The 19913-nt window shown below is 37.3% G+C and overlaps 1 protein-coding gene across 8 annotated transcripts in view; it reads right to left on the reverse strand.

Moving 5' to 3' along the window:
• Positions 1 to 19913, reverse strand: part of HERC1 (HECT and RLD domain containing E3 ubiquitin protein ligase family member 1) — a 190806-nt gene that overhangs the window by 158907 nt on the left and 11986 nt on the right. Inside the window, exon 2 of one of the 8 annotated variants that reach the window (XM_059180730.1) lies at positions 16677 to 16770. The exons of the other annotated variants lie outside the window; for them this stretch is intronic. The gene's annotated coding sequence lies outside the window, so the exon portion shown is untranslated. The remainder of the gene's footprint in view (positions 1 to 16676; positions 16771 to 19913) is intronic. 8 annotated transcript variants of the gene reach the window in all.

Consider the following 19913-nt stretch of genomic DNA (forward strand, 5'->3'; position numbering starts at 1 on the left):
GAGTTCTGTGCGCCCTTCTAGCAAATTAACCAAACCCAAAGAGGGGTCACTGGAACCCTCACTCTACAGCCAGTTGGTCAGAAGTACAGGTAACAATCTAACACGACATAGGTTACAGTAGTCTTCGAGGACTGAATCCTTAACCTGTGGGACCTGACCCTATCTCCAAGTAGAGAGCATCATATTGAGTTAAACTGCAGGTCCAATAGTATGGTGTTCAAGAACTGCCTGGTTTTGTATAAAACACACACATCAAAAGTGGAATTAGAGTTAGAACTGCACATCTAATTGAAAATTCTCTCTATGCTGACCCATTATAGTAGCTTCCTTATCCAACTCCCTGATACCAGGTTCTCCCCAACTCCTGTTCATCCTTCATCTTTCTACAAATCTGCTCACATGTCTGAAACCTCAAAATGCTATTGGCTTACATGTAAAGGCCAATTGCTTTATACCAGCAACCACCTCCTTATACTCAGGAATTCAGGTACTTTCCTGTTGTTCTTCTTCCACCCTCTTCCATGCAAGGAACTTGAAAATTAGACTAATTCTAAGTCTCTAATAGGATACCTTTCACTCTAACCTATAATTAATCAGAGTTATTTTTTACTCTAACCCTAATAGATAATGTATTTCCCAAGATGGGGACACCATCTTATTCAATTTTAATTCCCTACCATGTAGCCTAATATATTACACTGTTTGTTAAATTAACTAATTACAACTAATGCCTACATTTAAATAATATTAACTAATAAAAGAGTAACTTTCAGGACACCTGGGTGGCTCAGTGGGTTAAGCCTCTGCTTTCGGCTCAGGTCATGATCCCAGCACCCTGGGATCGAGCCCCGCATCAGGCTCTCTGCTTCACAGGGAGCCTGCTTCTTCCTCTCTCTGCCTGCCCTCTCTGCCTACTTGTGATCTTTGTCTGTCGAATAAATAAATAAAATCTTTTAAAAAAAAAAAAAGAGTAACTTTCATACAAGTTAACTTCAAGTCAGTCGATGATGGACTAAAACTCAATTTAGGAGTTGTACAACTAAATTATATAATATCTATACCTAGCCCCTAATCTCAAGTGTAAAAGTAGAGAACTAAAGTCTAAAAGTATGGAAGAACCAAAAAATGTAGAACTTAAGTGTGTCTAAATTATAATATTGTTCAAACAAGGCAATGATACAGAAAGCCCTTGAAAGTTAATACAATCTCCACGGGTAGCAACAGAGGTCACATTAATGAGAAACTAGGGACTTTGAAAGCAAAGAATTTAGAATTCGAGAGATGACAGGAGATGGAAGGTAATGAAACAATAAAATAGCAGAAAGTGATAGCAAGTACTTACATTCACAAGGATAGCCACAAGCAAGACTAAAAATGCGGAGAAGCAAGAGGTCCGAGAATTTCTGAGTGCAAGTTTCAGTAGCTATTCCTAAGTGTGGCTCAAGATTCTGTGAAACCAAATGCAGGAAAAACAAACCACAAGTTCACCTCAGTTGATTCAGAAAAAGCATTTGATGGAATTCAACACCTTTTCATGGGAAAAACAACAAACTAGGAACAGAAGGAAACTACCTCAACATAATAAAAGCCATATATGAAAACCCACAGCAAACATCATACTCAATGGCAAAAGCTTTTACTCTAGATTGAGAACAAAAGCAAGAATGTCTACTTTTGCCACTTCCATTCAACACAGTACTAGTTCTAATCAGACTAGTTATACACACACACACACACACACACAAACACACATACAAAAGTTAGAACTCATAAATGAATACAGCAAAGTAGCAGGACACAAAGTCAAACACACACACATATCAGTTGCATTTCTATAACTAATAATGAACAATCTGAAAACAAAATTATGTAAACAATTCCAATCATAACAGCATCAAAAAGAGTAAAATACTGAGGCATTAACTTAACCAAGGAGGAGAGTAACTTGTACAATGAAAACTACAAAACATTGCTGAAAGAAATGGATGTTAGGAAATATTCTTTCCACTAATGTGTATGTTTAATTTTTTTTAAGAAAAAGTTTAAAAAGTCAGTTTGCTTTTCAATAGTTTTACAATAAAGAAAAAAATCTCGGGCGCCTGGGTGGCTCAGTGGGTTAAGCTGCTGCCTTCGGCTCAGGTCATGATCTCAGGGTCCTGGGATCGAGTCCCGCATCGGGCTCTCTGCTCAGCAGGGAGCCTGCTTCCCTTCCTTTCTCTCTGCCTGCCTCTCCATCTACTTGTGATTTCTCTCTGTCAAATAAATAAATAAAATCTTTAAAAAAAAAAAAAAAAAAAAAAAAAAAGAACAAAATCTCTCCACAGTTGAAAAGGCCAAGAGCTGACCTCTCTCCCCTGCTCTCCTTCTATAAGTTATAACTGAGATGTTTAATTTCTGGAAGGAATCAGGCTCCTTGTTTTCTATTGCAGGACCTTCCCACACAAAGTTCCCTCTACTCAGAGCCTGCCTTCTCCATCCCACCCTCTTTCACCCAGTTAATACCGAATCATGAGATCTCAGTTTAAATAGCAGTACAGGGATATATACTGGGTACCTAGTTGAATAAAATGCCTCTTCCTCAGGGAAGCTACCCAAATAACACACATATGAGAATCACGTCCTTCTTTTAAAATGCTCACAGAGTACCCAATATTTAGCTTCTCAGTATTTTTCAGTTTGCAATTATATACTATTTGTGTGCTTACGTGTTCGTGTTCTCTCATATTTGTCTATAATGTCACGAGGGCATAGATGCTTATATCCTCAGTGCTTAGCAAAGGTAAAGCACATAGAGGGACCTCAATAAATATTTGCTGAATTGTGCTGAGCAATCTGCATCTATGTAGTTCATTATTTACACAGAATCCAAATTAAACCCAGATACTATCTTATTCTAAGCTGATATATAATGGAAGAACTTCAAAAGAACAAATTCCTGGTGTGCAGGTGCCACAGACAGACCATGTGAATTCCATCTTCAGTCCATTTCTGTCTCTTCTTCTCACTGTATATAATTTTTGGAGTGATTCTAGCTACTCCCAAGGCTTTCATCTACCTCTCATATGCTAATGAGTATAGTCCAAACACTCTCTCCTCAGCTCCAGACCTGAATATCCACTGCTAACATGATATACCCACTAAGATGTTCCAAAGGAATCTTAAATTCAACATGCTGAAATCTGAACTTGTCATTCGCTCCTCTGCCACATCCGTACCTAAATAAATTTATGAAGTTCTAAATTAGTGAATTTAAAGATTCATAAAAGAAAGACACCAGTAAGGATATTTATCAAAAGCATTAATCAAAGAAGTGCAGGAGGAACACAGCCCATCTGGAAAGTACTCCAACTGAAAATTAAGTGCACTTGGGGCTTGGGTGATCCAGCCTTCCCCACCCAAGCCCCAAGTGCTTCCTTTCTAGAGGGCTTCATTAGGCTGACTGATTTTGGCTCTCATTAAATCAAAGAAATTTTCAGTGTTTAGCCGCACAAAATTAAACAGCTGATAAGAAGGAAAAGCTTTTTTTTTTTTTTTTTGGTTATTATCCCTATTTACAAAGTGAGCATACTTAGAAAAAGAAGAGACCTGCTGAGTTTGCTGGCAAATTGTTTTGCTACATCAATAATGAGAACTAGTTAAATAAACCAGAAAGCAGACCTGCTTATTCAGCAAGGAAAGAACTACAGACAAAATCAAATCAAACTAATGGATTTTCGCTTGTATTCAAGAACCACCAATTCACAATCCTGATGAACCAGCTAAACGCTGGCAAAGAAAAAAAAAAACTGCTGTTGTCTTGTTTTGTTTTGTTTAATTTACAGCAATGATTTATACCACTAAAAGCCAATTGTTCTTTTTTCCATTCATGGTCCAATGCACAAATCCAGATTTAATTACATACATAAATTACCAAATTCACCAATGAAAAGTAGGGTTGGAAAAAACGATGAAAGAACTGGAAAAGAAACCAAATAGCACTACCACTACCTTTCTAAAACTGAAATAAATGAAGCACAGTGAAGGATTTGAGCATGGAGGTAGACTAAATAGTACCTCCAAGTGAATTTATCAAATTATGAAGCTTTCTAACACTCTCTAGTTGAATAGAGCAATATAGTAACTAACATTCATGAGCACATTGAACACTGTGCTAAACCCTTTACATGTATTACCTTATTTAATCTCAGAACAACTCCAAAATAAGTATTCTTATTATTCTGATTTGCAAGGAAAGGAAATGGAGGCACAGGGAGGCCAAATATAGTTTGCCCAAGGTCACCTTGCCAGCAATTGATAGAGTAAAGATTCAAACCAGAGCAGTCTGATACCCAATCACTTAACCACTACCAAATCATGCTGCCTCTTTCCACTGACATGGTGGTTTCACAAGTGCTAGATCACTCTCAATTTTAGAAAATTAAAAACCTCAGAAGGTTTGAATCAATCAATTGCCAACTCAGTTCATTCTCAGTCCTGTTGCTATGATAAAATTCATTCCTCCCAGCCACTCTCTCAAGATCACTAAGTCATTAAATTTCAACTGGGTAAAACAACAAAATAATTTTCACAGTCCTTATCAGAAATCTGCATGATAGAAATGCAAAGGACTGAGAAGAGCAAAACCATTTTGATAGAGAACAAAACTGAGGAATTTCCATTGTGTGACCTTAAGGCTTATTATAAAGCTACAGTAATCAAGACATCTGTATTGGTATCAAGACAGATCAACAGACCAGAACTGAAAGTCCAGAAACAGACCCACACATATATGGCCCCATTAATTTTTAACTAAAGTGCCAAGGCAGTTTAATGGGGAAAGGATAACCTCTCACAAAGGGTGCCAAAACAATTGTAAATACATATAGGAAAAACCTCAACCCTAATTTCACAACATATACAAAAATCAACTCAAAATGGTTCACAGACCTAAATGTAAGAGCTGAAACCATAAAACTCTCTAGAAGAGGGAAGCCTAGGTGGCTCAAAGGGTTAAGTGACCAACTCTTCATTTCGGCTCGGGTCATGATCCCAGGGTCCTGAGACTGAGCCCTGCCTGCATCGGGCTCCATGCTGGGCGTGGAGCCTGCTTAAGATTCTCTCTCCCTCCCCCTCTGCACCGCAACCCCCCCAAGCACAAATGAGCAGTCTCTCTCTGGGTGGAGGGTGGAAGGTGGGGAAGAATCTTCAGAAGAAAATGCAGGAAAGAAATCTTAGTAGCCCTGGATTAGACAAATACTTCTTAAATAGGACTCAAAAAATCAATACACTAGACTCTATCAAAATTAAAGTTTTGCTCTTCAAAAAGCACTGTTAGGAAAATGAAAGGCAAACACCAAACTGAAAGAAGCTATTTGCAAAACATGTATCTAACAAAGGACTTGTGAATACAGAAAAAGGACCCTTACAACTCAACAAAACATAATTTTTTTTTTTTTTAAAGTAGTTCTTTTTTTTTTTTTTTTTTTTTTTTTTTTTTTTTTTAAGATTTTATTTATTTATTTGACAGACAGAGATCACAAGCAGGCAGAGAGGCAGGCAGAGAGAGAGAGAAGGAAGCAGGCTCCCTGCTCAGCAGAGAGCCCGATGTGGGACTCGATCCCAGGACGCTGAGATCATGACCTGAGCTGAAGGCAGCGGCCTAACCCACTGAGCCACCCAGGCACCCCAAAACATAATTTTTTTAAATAGACAAAAAATTTGGACATTTAACCAAAGTTATATAAGTGGCTAAATAAGCATAAATAGGATGCTCAATATTCATCATTAGAGAAATGCAAATTAAAACTATAATGATACTATTTACAAACGCACTAAAGTAGCTAAATTTAAAGAAACAGACAATACCAAGTATGGCTGAGGATGTGAAGCAACTAGAACTCCCATAAACTGCTAGTGGTATGTAAAATTGAAAACTGTTTGGCAGTTAATTATAAAAAACTAAACATACCGTACTTACTATATATGCAGCAATATCACTCCTTAGAAATTTGCCCAGAAAAATGAAAACACATGACCACATAAAAACTTATATACCTCCAAGTCCAAAGCAGCTTTATTCATAATAGTAAAAAATTAGAAATACAAATGTCCATCAACAGATGAATAAACAGACAAATAATAGTAATTTACATACTCTGGCCTTCTCTTGTCCACTTAATGCCCTAAAGTTCAGAAACCTCTTTTTCTTTATAATATTTGTTCATTTTTCTTTCTTTTTTCTTTCTTTCTTTCTTTATTTAAATATCAACCATTTCTGTTCAGTGCTAAAGCTTAACTCATTATCACTACACAGATACTCCCAAATACATGCCTCTGGCCAGCACCTCTGCAATCTGTTTTCAAATGCCTGATGCTCAATACAATGTCATCGCTTCCCACCCTCAATTCACCATATCCAAAATTAACTTCACCATCTCTTCCAGCTTCCCTAACTCCTCATGCTCCCTTCCCTCTCCCCTACAATACCTTATAAAACCAGCTCCTACTGATACATCACCCAAGTACCCAGAGTCAAAATGGTTCTATAATCTTTGACTAAGGCCTTTCCTTCACTCTTCAGACTCTTTTAAAAAACTCCCACTGGTCCCACCCTGCCTTTATAACCTGTCCTGGGAAACTGCAATGGGCTCCCAAGAAGTCTCCCCATTCCACTGTATCTGCCACCTCCTTCTACTAGATTAACCTTAAAGCTCAGGTCTAACCAGTTCATCATTGCCCATAAAGAAGTCAATGGCTCTACCATTTCCTTTGAAATTGAATACAAGCCATTGCTGGGGGCTTAAGTCCATCCAGAGGGAGCCAAGTTTGCCTTACAATTTCATCTTCCACAACTCCCCTAAATAAATCCCTCTCTTGAAAAAGCCAAACACTTCCCACCTCTGTGCTTTTGTGCATGCTATATACCTTGTAACGGACTACTCTCATTTATCTAATCTTTACCTGTCACAACCCTTATTTCTCCTTCAAAGGCCTATCTCAAAGTAGTTCCTCCATAAAGTCTTTCCTGTTTTAATCACTTTATTCACCAATACAGAATTCATCACTTCCTCCTTGGAACACTCAATTCTCATTAACACTTTGTTTACACATATTATAACATTTGTACCCTCTGCCTGATTCATTCTTTATGCACTTGTCTTCATTAACACTAACTCATTCACCAGACTTAAGCTTTTCAAAACTGGTACTCTGTATTGTCCCTCTTTTGTTCCTTTAAGCTCCTGTCATCCTACCTCTCTTGTTGCAGAGACTCAGGAACCCTCTGTAATAGATGAATTCTGATCTAATGAGGCTATAAAAAAATTTTTTTTTAAGTACATAGCCCATGGGGGGGGGGGGGGCTATAAGGATAAATCGAACAAGAGATTGCTTTCTGACTTTTTTGTTATAAGCTGAAACTTTGCCTGGAAAGAGATTTTTTTTAAGAAGATCCTCAAAATCCACTAAACCAAATCTTCCTACAAGAGCATTTTCAATATAACACTAATCTGCTTGCACATGTATAGTAATTTAATATGGGTTCCAGGGGCACCTGGGTGGCTCAGGGTTAAGCTTCTGCCTTTAGCTCAGGTCATGATCTCAGGGTCCTGTGATGGAGCTCCACATCAGGCTCTCTGCTCAGCAGGGAGGGTGCTTTTCCGCATCTCTCTCTCTCTCTCTGTCTGTCTCTCTGACTACTTGTGATCACTGCCAAATAAATAAATAAACTCTTAAAAAAATAAATAAATAAAATGGGTTCTGAGCTAGGCATTCTCTGTTTGACCCCAATCTCCCCACACAAACTTAATCTCTATCCTTCCTTCTATCTTCCCTCTGCTTTATACCTTTTGAGGCTGACCTCTGGGATTACACTGTCCAAACTCCCCTGGTTTCTAGGTGGGTCAGGCCAATGAGAGGCAATAGAAAGAAATCAGAGAATGAGAAGAAAAAGAAAGTGGTCCTTATTTCCCTGGCTCCCTCCCCACCTCAGAACCCTTTCCTCTACAGCCAGAGGTGCTATCCACTGGCTTGGCATTCATTGTTTCCGCTCTCATCAGGCTTCAGTTTTCCTCTTCTTGACCCCATTGGCTTAAAAGTATCAGTGGCTTCCAGATAATGCTGGACCTTGGGAACTTCACTATCTTTTGTTGCTTTCTTTAACTCTACCCAAACCTCAATAACTACTCTATTTATTTCCTGCCAGGGCCCTGAGTGATATATAGCTCCCTGGGCTTAAAATTCTCCACTCTGCTTCCAAGGCTTACAATCTACTATTCCCTACAACCTATCAAATCTCCTCAGTAGTCCTCTGCTCTTGTCAGGCAGGCATCCCTCCCAATCCTTACCATCAATAAGTTGGAATGTATTCATCCCTACCTCTGCACCCTTAGTCATGCTGCTGCTCCCATAAATGCTCACCCTTCCTCTCTACCTAACAAATCCTATACTTCCTTCAGGTATTAATTCAGTTCCTACCACCACCACCCCCACCCAACACACACACACACACACACAATTAAGCCTGTTCTAATAACCTTAATCCAAATTATCTTTTCCATGTTGGAATTTCCATGTCGGAATTTCCATGTCTCTTACATGAAATACTTTGAAAACTGTAAAAATAAATGCTGGTATTACATTGTATACACTCCAATTGTTCACCACAAATCCCCCAAAGGGAAATAATTTGAACTATTTAAAGTTCCTTCTTTCTATATTCCATCATATAACTTAGTATAATATTAGAAATACAGTAACTCTCATTGGCAGAATGCAATAAACAAAAATACATCACTACAATGTTCTACTACCAAAAGTTTGTAGTAACTAGCTATAAGCAAATTAACTATGTATTTAATGATTCTGCTTTCAATGTAATGATTTCAAACTATGTCCGCTAGCAACCTTGGGCAGTTTTTAGGATCAACGCACTTTTAAATGAAAGAATCTTCAGGAACAAAAGAGTAAAACAAGTTATACTACTTGCCAAGTTCAATAAGCTGTTATGCAAATAGATAAAATTAGTCCAGAAATACAAAGAGAATCAGCACATGCAGGATGCCTTTAAGTTGCAGCTGACTAGAGGCTATGAACCAGACAACACACTTCAACAACAATAGATTTTTGAGAGGCATAAAAAGGCCAGTGGTCTTCATCATAAATTGTAGAAAAAAATCTCCCCCTTCCTTAGAACCATCAATGTGCTGGCATCTAAAGACTAAGTCATGTCAATCGTAACATCTTCTGCTATATTTGTCCTCACTGAATTCCCAATGACATATCCAATTTATACTTCAAGAACTCATTCTTGGGGTGCCTGTGTGGCTCAGTCGTTAAGCGTCTGCCTTTGGCTCAGGTCATGATCCCAGTGTCCTGGGATCAATTCCTGCGTCAAGCTTTCTGCTCAGCCGGGAGTCTGCTTCTCCCTCTCCCTCTGCCTGCACACTCTCTCTGTCAAATAAATTTAAAAATCCTTAAAAAAAAAAAAAAAAAAGAACTCATTCTTATGAGGCTCCTAAAATAAAAAATGGAGACATAGCTAAAATGCAAGAAAAGGGTAGTATGGCTAGCTCCTCACACAATCTCAGAATACATGAATATGATCTTGAGGAGAAAAAAAAACTTTAAAAGACTATATGAAAAAAAAAGAAAGACTATATGAAAGCTCTAATGGTATCAAAAGATATATAGGGGAGGGCTTAATAGTACCAAATGTTAACAAGTTTCAAAGTAACTTTTTTCTCTCTTCATCCAAAATGAAAACAAAGAAAGGGATGTACTCCTACCACCTTCACTAATGAACTAAGGTCAGTCCTATATGCATATTAAAAAAAATAAAAAAAAAAACCTCTGTAACTGTATGTTAATTTTTACCAAAGGCATTTCAGTTTATTAGTAGTAGGAACTTGACAAGAATGTGCAAATTTCTCCATAGTAGGAAGGTCAGCTACATACAAAGCACAGCCTCCTAGAGGACTCAGAACCCAGAAGAGGACAAGGATATGTGAAGAATTACAATACAACATGACAACGTTGCATAACAAAGTTATCCAGCAGGAACTAGGGATAATACTAAGGAAATGAGGAGAAGGACAAAGTAGACAAGACACAACCGACACCATAAAAGCTGAGTTAAAACATGAGGGCCTAAAACAGAAGAGCAATAAGTATCTGGTTTGTGAGAAGATAAATTTTAAGGATACTGAAAAGGTATACTTACTAAGACTAGGCTCAATCAGTATTTTCACACTGCAGTTTTAATTAAAAAATAAGACATTGCTTAAAGTAAGAATATCCCCTTCACTGCAGCCTTGTTCAGAATAGCAGAAAGAGAAAAAAGGTAAAAAACAAAAAGGGGAAACAACCTAAAGATGACAAAGAAGAAACGGGTTAAATGAATTATACACATACACTGGGAATCAAAGTAATCAACAAAATGAATGAGAAAGACCTATAATTATCAGGAACGTATTAAATTGGAATGATAACCATGATATATTATGTTAAAAATACATTAAGATGCAGACCAAGAAATTCCACTCCTAAGTATGTATCCAAAGAAACTAAAAGGAGGGACTCAAACAGATATTCATATTCCCATGTCCACAGCAGCATTATTCACAATAGCCCAAAGGCAGAAACAACCCTATGTCCATCAACAGATGAATGGATAAACAAAACATGTTATATATAGATATACAGAGGAATATACAGATTTACATACAATGGAATATTACCCAGTGATGAAAAGAAATGGAATTTTGATATATGTTACACAGATGGACCTTGAAAGCATTGTATTTAGTGAAACAAGCCAGACACAAGAACAAATCTATGATTCCCCCTTTATGAGGCACCAGAGATAGGGAAATTCACAGATAAAGTACAAAAGAGGCTGTGGGGGAGAGGTAGAGGGAATTATTTTTTAATGGATACAGAGTTTTTGCTGGGGATGATGAAAAAGTTTTGGATATAGACAGCAGTGATGGTTAAACAAGATTATAAACACATTTAATGCCAGTGCATTGTATACTTCACAAATGGCTCAAATGATGTTATTTTACTATAATAAAAAAAAAAAGATTTAGAACACTCTGTAGTATCTCCATTTGTGTAAAAAGATAAAAATGAGATAATATATATGAATGCATGACTGGAGGGGTTAAGAACTTCTGAAACAAAGAAACTGGTAACAGTTAATTCTAGAAAAAATTGGAAAGTGGAAATAGAACATGAATGGGACACATGCATTTTGCTGGGACCTCCTTTGTTATCATGTGAGTTTCTTACTATGTACATATATTAAGAATTTTTTTATTAAAAAAAGAGAAGAATTATCCATGTAAGGATACTCGTCCCACACATGCCACTGGAAAAGGTTGTGGGAGAAATGATTTTCAAACAATCTCAAATACCACCCCTAGATTACTTACTAGTTACAAAGGGGGAAAAAAATGTGCATTTACAATGAGGTGATCTAGCAGTAGTCACCACATTAAACAAGTGATCAAACTTAGCATCACCTGAATGGATAAAGAAGATGTGGTGTATATATATACAATGGAATACTATGCAACCGTCAAAAGAAATGAAATCTTGCCATTTGCAATGACATGGATGAACTAGAGGGTATTATGCTAAGTGAAATAAGTTAATCAGAGAAAGACAATTATCATATGATCTCGCTGATATGAGGAAGCTGAGAGGCAACATGGGGGTTTGGAGAGTAGGAAAGGAATAAATAAAACAAGATGGGATTGGGAGGGAGACAAACCATAAGAGACTCTTAATCTCACAAAACAAACTGAGGGTTGCCAGTGGGGGGCGGGGAGGGGGTTAGGGAGAGGGTAGTTGGGTTATGGACATTGGGGAAGGTATGTGCTATGGTGAGTGCGGTGAAGTGTAAACCTGGCGATTTACAGACCTATACCCCTGGGGCTAATAATACATTGTATGTTAATTTTTAAAAATTAGCATCACCTAAAATGGGGGAAAAAATGGCATTAAGTGCCTCCTGAGGTGATAGAAGTACACAGCATCTATACAGTGCTCATGCAATTAATGTTTAACCTGAATATACAATCTTAAAGAAACAATCAGTTAATTCAGATTGCAGGGCATTATATAAGACAAATGGCTTAGATTCTTCACTAAAGTTAATGTCACTTAAAAAAAAAGGCAGAGGATGGTTCTAGATTAAAAGAGACTAAAGAGAAATAAAACCTAAAAGCAATATACCAATGTGACTGCATCTGATCAGAAAAAAAGTTACAAAAAATACTTCATATCAGATGATAATGAATTCAGGTTATTTTCCTTAGGTGTGACCAAGGTATGAAGCTGTGTTGAAGAATATCCTTATTTTTGGGGCGCCTGGGTGGCTCAGTGGGTTAAGCCGCTGCCTTCGGCTCAGGTAATGATCTCGGGGTCCTGGGATCGAGTCCCGCATCGGGCTCTCTGCTCAGCAGGGAGCCTGCTTCCCTCTCTCTCTCTCTGCCTGCCTCTCTGCCTACTTGTGATCTCTCTCTCTCTGTCAAATAAATAAATAAAATCTTTAAAAAAGAAAAAAAAAGGATATCCTTATTTTTAAGAGACATATACTCGAAGTATGCAGAGCAAGTATCTTGGTGACTATAACCTCCTCTCACTTAAAACAAAGTGTGTGTGTGTGTGTGTGTGTGTGTGTGTTAAGAGAAAAGAAAAAAGCAAGTGCAGCAAAATGTTACAATTTTTGAAACAAGGTGAAAAGTACATGGGTGTTTACTGTACTATTCTTCAACTTTTCCACAGATTTGAGAAATTTTCTAAATAAAAGTCTGGGGAGGAACTTATCAGGAACAACTGAACCCCAATGACATAAAGAAGAAAGAAAAAAGATTATCTTTTACCAAAAAAGTCTACAATAGAGTTAAATAATGAGTATTATTTTTCCATAATTAACCATGTCTCTCCTGATGGAGCATATGTAATAAATTCATTTATTCCCAGGAGTATCCATAGCAAGCAAATCTCATGTTTAATTTCCTTGCTACATAAATCATTTTTCTTTAAGCAATTACAGTGATATCTCTATAAATTCAAGAGTTAGATTTGAAGTCTTACTCAAAAAGCAGAAAAAAAAACTCCCATAAATAATAACACTAAGTTGCCTATTTTTCCTAGAAGGAAAATAAAAGCGAGACAGCAAGATGACAAGTTTACTTAAGTATGTGCTTTATACAAACTGCACAAAGGAAGCTAAAAGGTAGGGAATAGCTTGGGCTCAAAAAAAAAAAAAAAAAATGAAAAGAGAAGGCATAACTTTCCATCTCTTAAATCTTCAACCCACATATTCATTGTTTTAAAACAGTATGAATTCCTATATCTAGGAAAAACTCTATTACAACATGACTGGGTGTAAATTACAGCAGGGAAAATCCACATAACAAAATTGATTTAGAAGTGAGTTTAGCTATCTGAATATGTGTTATGTCTTAAGAATTCACTTATAAACAAAACAATGAAGTCACACTATGAAGACCTGACTCAGAAAGAAACGAAAAGAAAGCTTGTCTTATTCCTCATCTTCAATCCTTCTTCCCTCCTAAAAATCTCTCAGACTGACAGAAAATACAAGAATTTGAAAATAAATCCATCCCTGCGGAACTAACCCAGCTGTAAGTTTATTATACATACACTTCTGTATATGTATATCTATATTTTGATATGAAGTTTTTAAAACATTTTTTAATGGAAAAAAAACTTTAATGAGGAACGCCTGGGTACCTCAGTTGGTTAAGCATCTGCCTTAGGCTCAGGTCATGATCCCAGGGTCCTGGGATCAAGCCTCACATCAGGTTCCCTGCTCAGTGGGGAATCCACTTCTCCGTGTCTCTGCCCTTCCCCCGACTCATGTTTGCTCACACATTCTCTAATAAATAAAATATTGCTAGAAAATTTTTCTTTTAAATTTTAATGAAATACCTAAGCTCAAGTCTAACAAACATGTAAAGGACCTAAATGCTAAAAATTACAAGACACACAGATGAAAGAAATCGAAGGAGATCTAAATAAATGGAGAAAAATACTATGTTCCTAGATTGGAAGACTACATATGCAAATATCAGTTCTCCTCCAAATTGATCAACAAATTTAATGCAATACTATATTTAAGCTTATTTTTTTAAGATTTTACTTTTTTAATGTAATCTCTACCCCCAACATGGGGCTCAAAAGCATGACCCGATATCAAGAGTTCCATGCTCTACTGACTGACCCAGCCAGCCACCCTTAGACAAGCATATTTTAAAACCATATAGAAAGGAAAAGATCCTAGCATAGCTAAAATTTTAAGTATTACCATCAACTTAGAACCAACAAGAAAATACTGAGAGATGTAAATAAAATATAACCCAATCCTCAAAAAGAACACTATTTTTAAAATAAGACCACCCCCAAAATCTGCTTGGGCAAAGAGAGTGATTAACAAAGCAAATTACTAGATGCCATCAATAATACAGAAAGCAAGATCTGCTGGAGAACTGACTTCAAGTACAAAACCATTCCACAGGGGCATCTGGGTGGCTCAGTGGGTTAAAGCCTCTGCTTTCGGCTCAAGTCATGATCTCAGGGTCCTCGGATGGAGACCCTTATCAGGCTCTCTGCTCAGCGGGGAGCCTGCTTCCTGCCTCTCTCTCTGCCTGGCGATTTACAGACCTATACCCCTGGGGTATAGGTATACCCCTTGTGATCTCTGTCAAATAAATAAATAAAATATTTTTTTAAAAAAATTCCACAACACAACAGACTCCTTTCCTCTCCCTACTACTCCAAAAGCGCAGATAATCAGATGGTTTTATACACACCCACTCATACACACTAAAAGAGCCCATATAATACAATGCTCCAAAAGAGCCACGCTTTATTCTTCTTAATGCTTACCTGAACATTAAGGTCTGAGTTACTTATCTTTTCATCCACTATAATGTGAAAATAAGTGCCCCCCCCAATTCTACAATAAAATGAAGCTTTATACTACTCATTGCCACCTTCAGTTAACCTAATCCCAATCAGGATTCGCCCAGCCTTTGCTAACAGGTCAGCCATGAAAGTATGTGTGTGCTATAGCTATACAGCCCAGTCTGCCTAGGATATTACCATTTTATGCCAGTCGTCTTGCATGCACCCTTTTACCATGGTAGAGGCAAAAGACCAAGCTTCTATAGTCTCTTTAAGAATACAGTATTTCAGGGGCACCTGGGTGGCTCAGTGGGTTAAGCCACTGCCTTCGGCTCAGGTCATGATCTCAGGGTCCTGGGATCGAGTCCCGCATCGGGCTCTCTGCTCAGCAGGGAGCCTGTTTCCTCCTCTCTCTCTCTCTCTGCCTGCCTCTCTGCCTACTTGTGATCTCTCTCTGTCAAATAAATAAATAAAAATCTTAAAAAAAAAAAAAAAAAAAGAATACAGTATTTCAGGGATGCCTGGGTGGCTCAGTTGGTTGGACGACTGCCTTCGGCTCAGGTCATGATCCCGGAGTCCCAGGATCGAATCCCACATCGGGCTCCCAGCTCCATGGGGAGTCTGCTTCTCCCTCTGACCTTCTCCTCGCTCGTGCTCTCTCTCACTGTCTCTCTCTCTCAAATAAATAAATAAAATCTTTAAAAAAAAAAAAAGAATACACTATTTCAAATTATAAAACAATATGTATAGAATTTTGAAAAAAAAAACAAAACTCCCTATATGTATAAAGATGTAGAAAAAAATCTGGAGAACTACACATTAGAATTTAACAGTGGTTAATCTGCAGAGTTGAATGGTTTTTACCTTTTGCTTTGTATTTCCCTATGCTGTCTAAAAAAAATTTTTTTTTACAATTGCATATACTACCTTTTATACTTAGGAGAAAATTATTTCCACTCATTAAAATGCAGCTTTCTTTCTGATCCAAATCCTCATTTCAAAAGCACACTCTATTAATTAATATATTTTATTCATCAAAAACTGAGGCAATGTGATATATATGTGTATATACATATATGTATATATATATAGATAGATAGATATGCATACACGCGTGTACACACACAAATATACTCTAGGACACTTTAGCTTTTAAGATGCAGAAAATCTCATGAGGAATTTGAGAGGCGGTATGGGGGGTCCTGGAGGCAGGGAAGTAAAAAATGAAACAAGATGGAACCAGGCAGGGAGATAAACCATAAGAGACTCTTCATCTCAAGAAACAAACTGAGGGTGCTGGGGAGTAGGGGGAGGGATGGGGCGGCTGGGTGATGGACACTGGGGAGGGTATGTGTTACGGTGAGCACTGTGAATTGTGTAAGACTAATGATTCACAGACCTGTACCCCTGAAACAAATAATATATTTGTTACTAAATAATAATAAAACAAATAATATATTTGTTACTAAAAAAAAATGCAGAAAATCCAAATTCAAGAACCCATCTTACTGTGGAAAATATAGTACCTATCTCCCTTTCAGAGTTGTTTAGAGATCAAAAAAGGATCCATGTGAAAGTACTTTAATGCAATATACTAATGTGCACTATTATTATAACTATAAGCACATGAAAAACTAAACTCCTATTTCGTATCTAAAGTAAAGGAGTCTTACTGGAGTTCCAATTCCCTTCTGGTATTAACAGTGTCCTCTTAGCTCAGCCTTCTACTTACATCTAATCTATGTCTTTGGCAAGTATACCTTTTTTATGGATAATCGTTTCCGGGTTTCCACGTTTTCTATCTTCACTAGGACAGAGCCAGCTCTCCAATTCTTCTCTTATGGCTCTGACTGCCTGAAAGTGAAAGAAAATATGTCTGTTCCCTCCAAACAGATGTTAAAATCTTCTTTTAATCTGATTTCTATTTTATGATCTGCCATATGTTGCAATATAGAGTAGTGGGAAGGCACATGGACTCTGAAGCCAGACTACCTAGGTTCAGAACCAGGTTCTGCTGTGTCACCAACTCTGCAATGTAACCTTGAATTTGTGAGCCTCAATTTGCTCATCTGTAAAACTGAGGTAACAACAGTACATCAGTGCATAAAGATGTTAAACAGTGGTAAAAAAAACAGTGCCTGACATATAGTAAATATTAATTATGACTTAAATCCTTTTCTAATACTGCTTCTCTAAAAGTATAATGCTTACAGGCTAAGATAAAACAAGCAAACAACATATGTCTCTTGCTTTTTTCTTACTGAAAAGTGTCTCCTTTTTTTTTAAGATTTTATTTATTTAATTGACAGAGATCACCTAGTAGGCAGAGAGGCAGGCAGAGAGAGGGAGGAAGCAGGCTTTTTATGAAAAGAAATACCTGAAATTTACAAATTAAAAATATGTCTATGCTTAGGAATTGGTTCAAGAGAATCCAAGGATTAGGGGTGGAGTGGTAGTGAATAGAAATAGAGAGGAAACAAGACTGCCTATAATTCCTGAAGCTCAGTTATGAGGACATGGAAGCTCTTTATACTATTCTTTATTTTATAATAACATGTTTAAAATACTTTGTAACAAAAAGGTGTTGTTGTTTTTTTTTTAATGCTGTCTGAGAATTGAATTACCTGCCTAGGACTGCAAATAGTGTCTACATATTCCCACAACAGACTAATGCACAGTCAGGCATAAGTGAATATAAATTTTCCATGATCAAATTATATTTATTAAGTGCTAGAAGAAGTCATTTGACATGAATTTCACTAACACTAACTCTTCAATAATGACCGTTCTTTGCAAGCCTGTTTCTAGCTAACCAATTTATGGCTATGAAAAAAAATATAGTGTTCAGTATACTTTAGTTCTATTTATTAAATAAAGCAACAGTCACAAAAAATCTGCAGACAATATTGCAGAGTCATCACTATCTTTCTAGTCCTAGTGGCCTATGGTACTTCTGGAATTTATCATTAGCAGACTTATTGCATAAGTGCACCAGTTCACTGAGCTCCTAAAGAACTAGTTTTATCTTGTGTATGAAAACCCTTTCCTGCCTTCCTACTCTGAAATAAAGAGCCAAACCAACAGATGGCACACCAAGAGGGAAGGGGTGGTGATAAGGACGCAGTTTAAGAGAGCACCAGGGAAAAAGAAAATAACAGAGAACTGAAAGATAAAAGAATTTAAGAATATAAAATATTCAGCAATTCCTTAGATTTTTGTAGATCAGAGTCACATTCTATCACTCAACTACTTTAAAGTAAACTGATTCTGTGAATTTGCATCTCACTTTATTCCCTTTTACAGTGTACCTTTAAGAATTCTGAAAAGTCCCTCTTAATATCTCAGACCAATTTAAGTTAACCAAAACAATTCAAACTATTTCCAAAATAAACAAGGGGATCAGGAGACCTACTGAACTTTTATCAGCATTTCACTACTGCTATACATTCACACCAGCCTTTTCAGAAGCTACCAAACTTTTTTTACCTCTAAAAAGTAAAGCACTCCACCTCTATCCTAATCTACAATACAATCAAAAAAACATCAACATTACTGCAGTCTAAGTGGTAGAAGGTTTTCATTAAAACATTAGTTTAAAAAACATTACAAGAGGGTTGCAATTAGCACTATAACTTTAATCTAAATTACATTTCTTAAAAACAGCTAGGCTTTCAGTATAACATTAAGAACATGCCAATTACAACAGGCCACCTTTGCCCATTCATCATGCCAAGTTATCTTCTGCTTCCAGATTAAGCAATTTCTAATCACCTATTTAAGAGATCAAGCCCAATAACACCATACAATGCAAAAGTCCAGGGGCACCTGGATGGCCGAGTCAGTTAGCAGCTGCCTTCAACTCGGGTCATAATCCCAGGATCCTGAGGTTGAGCTCTACGTAGGGCTCCCTGCTCAGCGGGGAGTCGGCTTCTCCCTCTCCCCACCCCATCCCGTTCACTTGTGTTCTCTCTCAAATAAATAAAACCTTAAAAAAAAAAAATGCGGAAGTCCACCACTCACACATACACTGGCAGTTTTGCAAAGAAATAGCAACTTCCTTTATGACTAGAGAACCTAATAAAAGAAGGTCTAGCAAGTAGAGGTTATTCAAAGGCTCATTCCTCAAAGCTACCTCTTCTCTGTCAAGCTTGTCATATATCAGAATTATCTACCCTGTCTTTCTCACAGAGGTATTATGAAGATCAACTGAGAAAATGGTTACCCAAATACTTTGCAAACTAGAAGCCATATACACTACACAAATATATACATGTGTAGACATATGTACACACACACACAAATGTAAGTCATTACTATTTCCCTACCTGATTGTACTCTAGACAGTTTACAGAGTAAACCTGTTCCTTAATATGATTAAGTTTCAAGGTCTACCAAGAAAAATTTCATATTCCAGGGCATAAAGATCAACTAATATTTACCTTCCTATGACAATATCCAATCCTTATAACAATTATTGTTCTCTTCTAAAATCTATTTCCCCTCTTTGGCAGAACAGAACTAGAAACATTTTTTTTTTTTTAAGATTTTTTTTTTTAATTTATTTGACAGAGATCACAAGTATGCAGAGAGAGACGGGGGGAAGCAGGCTCCCCACCAAGCAGAGAGCCCAATTTGGGGCTCGATCCCAAGACCTTGGGATCATGACCTGAGCCGAAGGCAGAGGGTTAACCTACTGAGCCACCCAGGTGCCCCTTGACCTAGAAATATTCTTTAGAATTCAAAGCAACATGTGGCACCTAAACTCAGTCTGTCACAATGAGTTCCTCAACACCTATGTAGAATGGTCTTGACCAAATATTAGTTGGATAGGATTTTATTTTTCTTAAAGATTTATTTATTTATGAGAGAGAGAGCATGTGCACACACATGAGCAGGGGGACAGCAGAGGGAAGAAGGGAGGGCAGGGAGAGGGGGGGAAAGAGAGAGAGACAAAATCTTAAGCAAATTCCCTGCTGAATGCAGAGCCCCAACAGGGT

The sequence above is a fragment of the Mustela lutreola genome, chromosome 7 (genome assembly GCF_030435805.1).
Source record: "Mustela lutreola isolate mMusLut2 chromosome 7, mMusLut2.pri, whole genome shotgun sequence".
In the NCBI taxonomy this organism is placed as follows: Eukaryota; Metazoa; Chordata; class Mammalia; order Carnivora; family Mustelidae; genus Mustela; species Mustela lutreola.